This window comes from Cannabis sativa, chromosome 6 (genome assembly GCF_029168945.1).
Source record: "Cannabis sativa cultivar Pink pepper isolate KNU-18-1 chromosome 6, ASM2916894v1, whole genome shotgun sequence".
Classification (NCBI taxonomy): Eukaryota; Viridiplantae; Streptophyta; class Magnoliopsida; order Rosales; family Cannabaceae; genus Cannabis; species Cannabis sativa.
The window spans coordinates 63,304,772-63,316,200 of NC_083606.1; the positions used below are offsets into that span (position 1 = coordinate 63,304,772).

At 32.7% G+C, this 11,429-nt stretch overlaps 1 non-coding gene across 1 annotated transcript; it reads left to right on the forward strand.

The window, feature by feature from the left end:
- Positions 1-11,064: 11,064 nt before the first annotated feature.
- On the forward strand, positions 11,065-11,171 carry LOC115708419 (small nucleolar RNA R71). Its single transcript, XR_004009920.2, has one exon. It is a non-coding gene; the product is annotated as a small nucleolar RNA R71 (small nucleolar RNA).
- Positions 11,172-11,429: the final 258 nt, after the last annotated feature.

The window sequence follows — 11,429 nt, forward strand, 5'->3', positions numbered from 1 at the left end:
TACTAAGTGAGAATTTTATATTTTGGATTCAATCTAATCCACATAATAACTCAAATTCAATCCACAAAAGTGCGGATTGGATTGGTTAGTTTTTAATATTGAATTACTTAATGTTTCTTATTTTTTTTTTCATATAACTAACAACAAAATAAAAATAAATTATTGTTATTTTATGTGGCCAACAACAAATTAAAATAAATAAAACAAAAAATAACAAACACAAGGGAAAAAAATTATATGTACAAAAAAATATTTAGTTTTATTTTACTGTGTGTACTTGCATAGCAAATAAATTACCGGTGTATATACTTACATAGCAAATAAATTTTACAACAATCAACTATTATATTTGGATGATATTAATGTCTTACCACACGTTTTATAATTATCAAAAGTTGTCATAGACTATCAAATTTAGATGAGATCGACGGTAATTGAGATCGTTCAGATATTTTTTAGTGCAAAACTTTTCATCTATTTATTATGCATTTTTATTTGACAAAATTTATTATACAATTTTTTATTTGACAAAATTTTTCATTTGATTATTATTATTATTGCATGTGGTATTTTATTGTTCACTATTATACTTTATGTAATACAACGATCAATATATATTAACAAATAAATATTTAAGACTTTCCACCACAATAATTACAAATTTTAAAATTTTTATAATATTAAAATTGTGCCAAACCCTAAACCCTAATATCTCTAGATCATAAAATATAATCAGATTTATCATAATATCTCTAGCAATAACAGATACAGAAAATGTAACCAGATTTATCATAATGTCTCCAGATCGAATTATCATTAAGTTTTATTTTGATAAAAAAATCAAATCAGGGTCCTATTTGTACAACTTTTAAAAAATATAGGGTCCATTTTGTTATTTAATAAAACAGAGGGTCTAATTGGTAACTTTTGTAAAACACAGTGTCTAAAATGGTATTTACCCATATATATTAACAAAAAAAAATTGAAGATTTCCCACCACAATAATTACAAACTTTAAATTATTATAGTATAAGAATTGTTTCATACTAATAATGAAAAAATATTGAAGAAATTTAAATTATTGTTTGGAAAAAAAAATTAAATTATTCAATTAATTTAAAAACTTAAATTAAAAATAATAAAAAGCATGTCTTTACAAATGATTGAACTTATGACATTATAGTTGATGTAAGAGAATTTTACCATTTACACTATGATTATATTATTGATTGTATTAGTTATTTTATGATTAAATAACTTGAATATTTTCTACTCTTTCAGCTATAATTACTATTGACTAGAAAATAAAATTAATATATAAATTCAAAATTAAAAAATAATTAATTAAAATTTTAAAAAGTTATAAGGTAAATAAGTAAGAAAAATTATAGGTTTGGAGTTAACTTTGGAGTATTGTTCGTTGGATCTAATTATTAATATTTAAAATTAATTATAAATAAAAGAAATATTAATTATAGTGTAGTTTTTAAGAATTAATATACCATTTAATTAAATCAATGGCTATAAATGATTATACGTATCAATAAGTAAAATGTACAATACCTGTTGTATTAGCTCCCTAAGTTATAATATTAATATACAAAGTTACAAACTTGGGGATCCCAATTAATTTTACAAATACAACCAAAATATACTGTATCAAAAGTTTCGTCCAACGACTAATTAAACTGAGCCCATGATGTCCTGAAGATTTGAACCCTCCAGGTCTAACCGTCCTGATACGTACAATCTTCATGGAGCTCCAGACTCACTGCTCAATCAGTTTTTGCCTTGCCTTTACCTACACATGAAGCACATATTTGTGAGTCGACAAACTCAGTAAGAAAATTATAAAATTATATGATATGACCTGCCCATAAAAATATAACATATGACCTACCTTCGTAACTTAGGAACCCATACACCCAATTTCAAAGTAATCATCACTCGTCCAACACGTACGAGTCTTGAACGTTATTGAAAAGAGTACAATTATCTCATACCCCCTGAAGCACTATTAACCTCTTTACCATATGCACTCAGTACATCTATCGTACTAGTATTGGTAGGGTTAGTTTGTACTTCCTAACCTCTTTATCATATGCACTACCTCTAACACACTAGTGTTGGTAGGGTTGTTGGGCTTTGTGCCCTAAATAAAACTCTATTTCAATGTAATCTTTACCATTCAATTATCTATAAAGAAACAAAAGTACTTTCATCACTTATTTAGTATGTCATTTGGTTCATGTGATCATTTATATGTTTATTTGATTTATAAATTCATCTAAATCCTTATCACATTGATGTTCTTGTTTATTGTGTCTTCAGTACAGTGGAAAGTAATTAAGATTATGTGATTAAATGTATTCCTAGATTTATCAGTACACAGGGTTTAACTGATATGATAATCTACAACATAGTTTACTTGCACATTGGATAAGTGTTATGTCCTTTCCAGGGCATTGGTTAAAGTAAAGCTTGAGTTGGATGCATGGAGTATGTATTGGAAGGGACCGATACTGAACTTGGATTAGATATGATAAATTTACCGTAATATCTATTTAATTCAATATCACCTAGTTGATCTTAGATCAAATGATCTTAATCTTGACGTGGTCAGGTTCGATCTCAAGAGTGTTATTTATGTTCTTTGATTTGTTAGTTAAGCCTACTTTTTGGTCAGGGTGATACGTACATTTTGGGAACATGGTAGTACAATTGAGTGGGAGCACTAATCATAGATATGGAATCTATAGCTTCTATCTGGACATAGAAGTGAAATGATGATTTCCTTAGAGCTTGGCTAAACAGAGATAAGTGGTTGAGTACTCATTTCAATGATTATGTTAGTTCACTGAAATATCATTTATAGGTGGCTAAGTGTTTTAAGGATAAAATACATTGAAGGGTGTAACGGTAAATTAATCCCTATGCAATATAAATCATCTATAGAGGATCATTGATTATTGGGATTATAACAATGGATAATTAATAGCATATCTATATCGTGGAACATATAGAGCGTTCTATGTAACTGAGAGTGCAATTCCAAGTTCTATGGTGGATGCAATGAGGAATTAATAAGTTAGTGGATTTACTTGATAAATTCTAGATCTGCTTATTGGAAGCTCGGATATATAGGCCCATGGTCCCCATACTTGTTGAGACAATATTGGTTGTAAGACTCAGTTAATTGATTTTAATTAATCAATTATAATCCTAAAATTAGACTATGTCTAGTTTATGAATTTTCACTAAGCTAGAGTTTAAATGTGAAGAAAAGAGATTCTAGGATTTATTTGTTAATTAAGAGACTTTATTAAATCTAATTAATAAATATTAGATGGAAATTTTATTAAATAATTAGTTTTGACATTTAAGTGGTTGAATTGGAAAAATAGCATTTTTAAGAAAATAAGATAAATAGTTAAAAAAATGGGAAAATTGCAAAGTGGGGCCATATCCATGGCCGACCACTTAATGGAAAATTTACCATTTATTTTTTTATTATTTTAATGCCAAATAATTCTAACCTAACCCTAGGTGGATTCCTATAAATAGGTAGTGATGGCCTCAAAGCAAAAGATGATGCAAACACTTTCCTTCAGTCAAAATTTGAGCCATCTTCTCTATACCCATTTCGAATCCTCCTCTCTCTCTTTCTCTCTTCAATTCATACCCTATAGTGATTAGAGTAAGTGCCCACACACATCAAGTGATACTCAATCATAGTGTGTAAGGCTGTGAAGAATCCAAATTCAAGAGAATGAGAATCAGGCTCATATTTTGATGATACTCTGCTACAAAAAGGATACAAGGGTTAGAGATCTGAGCGAGAGGAGTCATTTAATTCCGTTGCAACCACTGTAAGGTTTCTCATACCTTTTATGTGTTTATTTTATACCGTTTTAGAAGTCATGTTTAGGATGTTAAAAACATACTTGTTAGTAAATCTAGATTTTGGTAAAATATATTCCAACAAGGGTTAGTTTGAGTCACTATACCATATGCACTTAGTTCCTCTATGGCACGTTTGGTACGCAGGATTGGACTGGATAGGACTGAAAAGGATTGGACTGGACTGGACTGGACAAGATTGGATTATGCTGAAAGTAATCTCGTGTTTGGTTTAAGAATAGGTTGGACTATTTTATTTATTTCCTTTTAGAAAAAAAAAAACTTAAATTAAAATAAAAAAATATAATAATAAATTAAAATTAAAAATATATAATAATAAATAAATCAAAATAAATAATTCACAGTAAAAAAATAAAAATAAATAAATTATAAAATAAAATAAAATAAAATATCCTATATAATTAAGTATATATCATAAATACATAATAAAATATTTTACCATATTTTTTATTTAATAAATAATTAAAATAATAAAATAAAAATACTTGAATAATATAAAATTATTTATCTTAAACACTAATTTCATATACACATTAATTTTTAAAAATATTTATATAAATTTTTTAGTAATTTATAAATAATATATAATTTTATTGTTATATTATTTTTCTTAGAATCAATTAAGTAACTATTGTTTAATTAATAAATGTACAATAATTTTAAATTTTAAAAATAAATGTATAATAATTCAAAATTATACATTTTCACTAATTTTAATGATTATGTTTTTGATAAAAAAAATGTATAAATAAATGTGTGATAATTATTTTCTTTAAATTCTTATTAAATTTAAAATTTATTAATAAAATCAAAATTAAAAAAACGATAAAAAAAAAATCTCTCTTGCATGTGATTATTTATCCCACCCTGATGGATGGGATAAATAATCTCAACCAGATGAGGTTAGCTAGATTAGTTATCTACCATGCCTAAACACTGGATTAGAAAAATTAGCCTGTCTAATCCAATCCACTCCTGCGTACCAAACGGGCCCCTAACGTACTAGTGTTGGTAGGAATAACTTGAGTCACTATACCACATGTACTCAGTACCTCTAATGTACTAGTGTTGGCACGACTAACTTGAGTCACTATACCATATGCACTTAGTACCTCTAACATACTAGTGTCGATAGGACTAGCTTAAAAATTCATAAAACATGCATGTATACATATGTGCATCATTTATACTAATCTTACCTTACTTCTGTTATCAGGTCTGCCAACCAATCCGAGTGGAAATATTGCTCAATGATTCTGAGGTCCTAATGCAAAACAGGTTAGCGACTTGCTAACTCAATACTAAGGACTTAAACTTAAAACCAGAAGTTTCCCTATCGCTAAATAGAGTGGAAATACCCTATATATCAAGAAAACACAAAAACTGAGGAACCTAAAAAACACTCTAATTAGTGAACCAGATCCCCAAACGGTCCACCGTTTCTTAGGGTCCTGCGTGGAGAAACTGTTCACTACTTCTACAGAAACGTCAAAAACTTGTTGTGAAAATTATATACGCAAGTATACGCAGTCACACAAGTAATAAAGTGATAAGTAAGATCGTCTCCACAGGGATTGCAAACAAAGTTTGATATAAAATCAACTAATTACAACTTAAAATAGAAAGAAATAATATGTAAATGGTTGAGTAATGATTCAAAATTAAAATTGACAAGAATTAAACTTGCTAAAATTAAAACTACTGCTGCTAGAAAAATTGTTTGCAAGATAAAAAATATAATATGGCAAAAATGGCTTGAATAACTAATTCCTTCTAGTCAGGTTTTTTTACAGTCAGTACAACATTGGTTCAGCATTACTCTAGCATTCTGCACAGAGATAACAACAAATTCCTCTAGGCTTGTGAGAATTTTCCAACACTCACAACTTTAATTCTACCATTTAGTTTAATATATTCCTATATCAAACCAGCAAGCAGAACACTATTCAAGCATTAATTTGGTAAGTTATGCAAGGTAAATGAAATATTCCTATCCCACTTACAAAGAAAAGCCTAAATCTAGGTTTTCACTTCCTTCATTCAAGTTGAACTACTAGATCTAGCCCTTCCGGTACAAGATCTAGCTTAGCAAATTGTTATTCATGGCCAAGAAACAACAATCAATTAAAATGAAACTCACTTGAATGAACAAAGGCAAACAAATACTAAAGTAAGCTTAAAATTTAATCATACCCAACTTAGAAGTTCATAGTCATTCAAGCCTCAAAAGCTTAGCTCATATTCAAATAAAAAGATAAAATCCAAGCTAAAAATACTTCATCCATGGCTGCTGCCCAAATTTACAATCTCAAGAAGTTTTGAATACTAAGTACAAACAACAATAACAAAGAGAAAAATAAAGAAGACTATCAAGAAAGGGTAAAAGAAAATTCAAACACTAGGCTTGGTCCCCTCTTCTTTCTTCTTTGTTGTACTTCCTGCTGCAATTAAAGCTCCTCCATAGAAAAAATGGCAGCTGCCCCGTACTGTACATACAAGATGATGAAGATGACTATGGTGTACTTCCTTTTTCTTCTCTTTTTGTTGTTGGGTTTTTAGGGTACAAACTTCATACCCCAAAATAGAAGCCCAAACTTTTCCACTTTGGCCCACTAGGGTTAGACCCCTTTCTTCCACATCAGCTGGCTGGTGCAATTTGAGTGACTGGACCGAAGTTGCTGAGGTGGATAAGTGAAATTCGTGTTTCCACGTCACTGCCAGGATGCTGAATTCACTTCAGCATTGCTTTAGCATTGCTTCAAAGAATCGGCCCGATTTCAGCTTGTGCTCCTTTTCTTCCTTGCTTCTTTTTCTTTTACCTATCAATTTAATTCCTCATTTTTCAACAAAATAAGCACAGTTAATTGGAAAAATACACCCAACAATATCAATATTTACAAAACTTAAAGGTTAGATTACTAAATAGAAAATAACACTAAAACTAATTAAAATTAAGCAAAATAAACACATTTTCACTACTCTCCTCACAATACTTTAGTTTAAAAGCATAAAAATTAACTCTATAACATAGAGTTATCACACCCCAAACTTAGAGTATTGCTCGTCCTCGAGTAATGAAAAACACAAAGAACTAAACAATAAGAACAGAAAATGACAGCGACACTAACACGCTTGCAGTAGAGAAAATCTTGCTCTTTCACACTTGGTCTAGGGACGAAATTTGCTCTCGGAATTAGATGAAATGGAAATGTAATTGGTAGTAGTGAATATGCCTCGAACTTGTGTGTTTCAACAGAATTTTGCATGCTATTTATGTCCTTAAAACTTATCAAGAGTAATTCGATCAAATAAGTGTGCAAATACTTCCCACCAACAACTTGAATTTCTATAACAACCACCTTTGATCCTCAAGTTTAAAGGTTTGCTTCCATAAGTTGAATTAGTGCAATCCTCTCCACTAATGTAGCTTAGCTTTGCAACTTAGATCAAAAGGACTTGACTAGGCTTGAATGTTAGGCTTGGGTTAGGGTATGGTATAGGATGTATTTAAGCTAGCTCAACACCTAACCACTTCACTTGTCAAAAACCGAGTCTCTTCCTTAAATTTTTTTTTTCTCTTGACCCTCTTCCCTAATTCAATACTCACAAGTACTTGATATTAAAATTGACTTCTCTTGCTATGTTTATTCTCTTCTTTTTTTTTTTTTTTTTTCATTGCTGATTTTTTTTCTTCATATATTAGAAAGACATTTATTACTATATTATACTTATATAATAAATAGCAAGAGAAGGTTAATTGAAAGTTCATACTCATATACTTTGTGAGCTAATTCCCCCACCCCAAACTTACAATCCAACATTGTCCCCAATGTGGCTAAAAGTATAACCTTGAATTAGCTCGCCACAAGTTACACTCACCGCACTCACCCCAAACTTAATGTGAAACTTGTCTCTTGACAAGTGAGCAATTAAGTTAGGATATATGTGGAAATGCAAATTAGGATTGGCGTTAGATGTATGATTGGGTTGCACAACAAGAATAGGCTAAACGGCTCAAACTTGGGTGACTAGAGAAAAATTGATTTTATAGGGAAGGTTAGAAAGGCCCAAACGTCCAAAGATGGCCTAAATCATTTCTAAGTTATAAAGCTCGCTAGGATTTCGCCTCAAGGATTACACTAGCTAATTCTAGATGCTTAAACTCTCTCAAAGTGTTAGCTATTCTAAAAACTCAAGGTATGGTGGAATAACACAAGCATACAATTGTTGAAAGCATTCCTCATAGGCTAGCATTTGGACAAAAATAACACTTAAAATTAGCATTTTCAACACACAAACCAAGGCACTCGACAAATGGAGGGAAATGGATATTTTTCATCATCGAGCGCTGCCCTAAACCAAGCTGAAAATACAAGCAGTATTTTTCTCATTTGCAAGCTAAAACAAAACGTAACAAACATGACAAAACAACATGATTAATACACATCTAATCCACATAATATTTATTACTCACACAACTAAAGACAACAATAAAAGTAAACTAAGTAAACAATCAAACACAACCAGCAATAACAATTTAACTAAGGAAAAAAAAAAAAAAACCTCCCTCAAGATTTGAACTCTTCCCCACTAGAGTCTCTGCTTCAAAATGCTGAAGCGATGCTGATCCAATGCTGTACTGGGACCTACTGCTTCAACATACAAATTTGCTCACACCATATTGCAGCAGCCCCTTTTTTCTGTCATTCCTTGCTTTGCACCAACAATAAAGATCACTACACTACAGCAAAATCATTAGTAAATGTAGGAAATTAAAAGTTATATATATATGTAATTATATAAGTATGTATATACTAATTTTTTTTCCTTTTTCTTCTTTTCCTCTTTTTTTTCTTTTTCTTTTTTTCTTTTTTTTTTTCATTCTTTTTTTTTCAAGGGGTGGCACACCCCAAACTTAATTGTAAATACATATATATTTTTTTCAAGGGGTGGCACACCCCAAACTTATTACATAGCATATATATAACTAAATATAATCTTGTTCCTCCACTCTTGGGTTGCCCAAATGTTATTCACTAAAGCCATGACAACCCGAGACCCTTCTTCCTCAAGCCTCTTCCAATGTGATGGAGGTCTTTGCTCGATCAACCTCACCACTCCCAAACTTCACTCCTTGGCCTTTCACCAAAAATTTTCTTCTTGAAAGTGCATCACGTAGTTCTACCACTCCATCGGGGTACACTCTCACCACCAAGAAAGATCCATCACACCTTGAATCTAGTCGTCCATGAGTAGCCTTCGTTAAAGAGTTAGCAAAAATCACTTGTTGCCCAACTTCAAACATTTGAGACCAAAATTTTCTACTAAACTTCTTTTTCTTTCTCTTCTTTTTGGGTGGTTTTTTAGGGTCAAATGATGTTTTGTCTTTGCTTTCTTGCGGCTCGTGATCCCTAGCAATTTCTTTAAGGGGAATCTTCTTTCTCACCTTCTTACTATTTTTGAATTTGGACTCCTCAACCATGTTAGGATCCATATCTCCAATTGCTAAGCATTCTCCTATTGCATCCGGAGCACGCATAGGATGAAAGACCTTGAATGTGGCTTGCTCATCTTGAGCTCTCATGGTAAGCTCTCCCTTTTCAACATCTATCAAAGTTCTTCCCGTGGCAAGAAATGGCCTCCCTAAAATGATTGGAACTTCCCTATCTTCCTCATAGTCAAGAATAATGAAATCGGCCGGAAAAATGAACTTATCCACTTGTACCAACACATCTTCAATTTTCCCTTCCGGATGAGCCATGGAACGATCCGCTAATTGCAAAGTGACGGTGGTTGGCCTTGCTTCTCCAATTCCCAACTTCCTAAAAATAGACATAGGCATGAGATTAATACTAGCTCCCAAGTCACAAAGAGCTCTTCCAACATCTCTACCCCCAATAGAAATTGGAATTGTAAAGCTGCCCGGATCTTTCAATTTGGGTGGGATTTTACTTTTCAACATAGCACTACATCCCTCCGTCAAAGCGACCGTTTCAAACTCGCCAAGCCTCCTTTTCTTTGTCAAAATATCCTTCAAAAACTTCACATAAGTTGGCATTTGCTCCAAAGCTTCTACTAATGGTATATTGATGTGGAGCTGCTTTAGAACATCAAGAAATCTCCGGAATTGACCATCGTCTTGTTGCTTCTTGAACCGTTGAGGAAATGGTGGCGATGGCTTTTGCAAAGACTTTTCTGCAGTAGAATGCTGACTGGATGCTGTAACTACTGGGGGAATTTCAGCAGTTGAAGTTGCTGGTTTTTTCTTCATTTCCCCCTCTTTTTGGATTGAAGAGGGCCCTTTACTGCCTGCTGCAGCCACATTTGACTCAATTATTTTTCCACTTCTCAAGGTTACCGCTTTGCAATGTTCTTTGCAATCTCTTCTTGGGTTTTCGGTGTCACTAGGCAAAGTGCCTTGTGGTCTATTCTTCAAATCATTGGCCAATTGCCCCAATTGAACTTCAAGATTCCGAAGAGATGCTGCTTGGCTTTGAATTACAGCGTCATTCTTGGCCATATAATCTCTCATTAAGCTCTCCAAAGAACTAGTTTGAGATCCTTGAGGTTGGTGAGGTTGTTGAGGTCTTGGCTGTTGAGAAAAACCCGGTGGAAATGATTGCTTTCCTTGTGCTTGTTGTGCTCCACTTGAACTTGCCCCTTGACCTCCCCATGAAAAGTTCGGATGATGCTTCCATGCCGGATTGTAGGAGTTTGAGTATGGATTGTTGTTGCGGTTGAAGTTTTGATTACCCGCATAGCAAACCGAAGCTGGATTTGAAGGGCAATTTTCAAAAGTATGCCCATCACCACAATACACACAAGAGATCTCTGCCCTTTGAATGGCAACAATTGGTTGTACAATTTCTCCAATATTCATGTTCTTACAAAATGTTGGTCAATGAGGCCATTTGAGCAGTTAGAGCGGTCAAAGCATCTACTTCAAGTACACCCGCTACTTTTCGGCTTGTAAGAGCTCTATTAGTTGACCATTGATAGTTGTTGCTAGCTATCCTTTCCAAAATCTCAAAAGCTTCATTGTAAGACTTGGAAAGAATGGCTCCATTAGCCGAAGCGTCCAACACCATCCTAGAAGCCGCATTGAGACCATTGTAAAAAGTCTCAAGTTGGATACAATGAGGAATACCATGGTGTGGGCACTTCCTCAACAACTCCTTGAATCTTTCCCATGCATCACTAGTAGTCTCATCTTCCAATTGTTGAAAGGACATGATCTCGCTTCGAAACTTTGCATTTCTTGTTGGAGGGAAGTACTTTCTCAAAAAATTTTCAGCCAAGTCATTCCAATTAGTCACCGAATCGGGAGGAAGAGTATTAAGCCATGCTCTAGCCCGATCCCTCAAGGAAAATGGGAACAACTTCAATCTTAAAGCCTCTTCACTTACTCCTTGTAGCTTGAAAGAGTCACTCACCTCCAAAAATGAGCGAATATGGAGGTGAGGATCTTCCGTTGGCGACCCACCAAATTGACCAACCGTTTGGAGCAT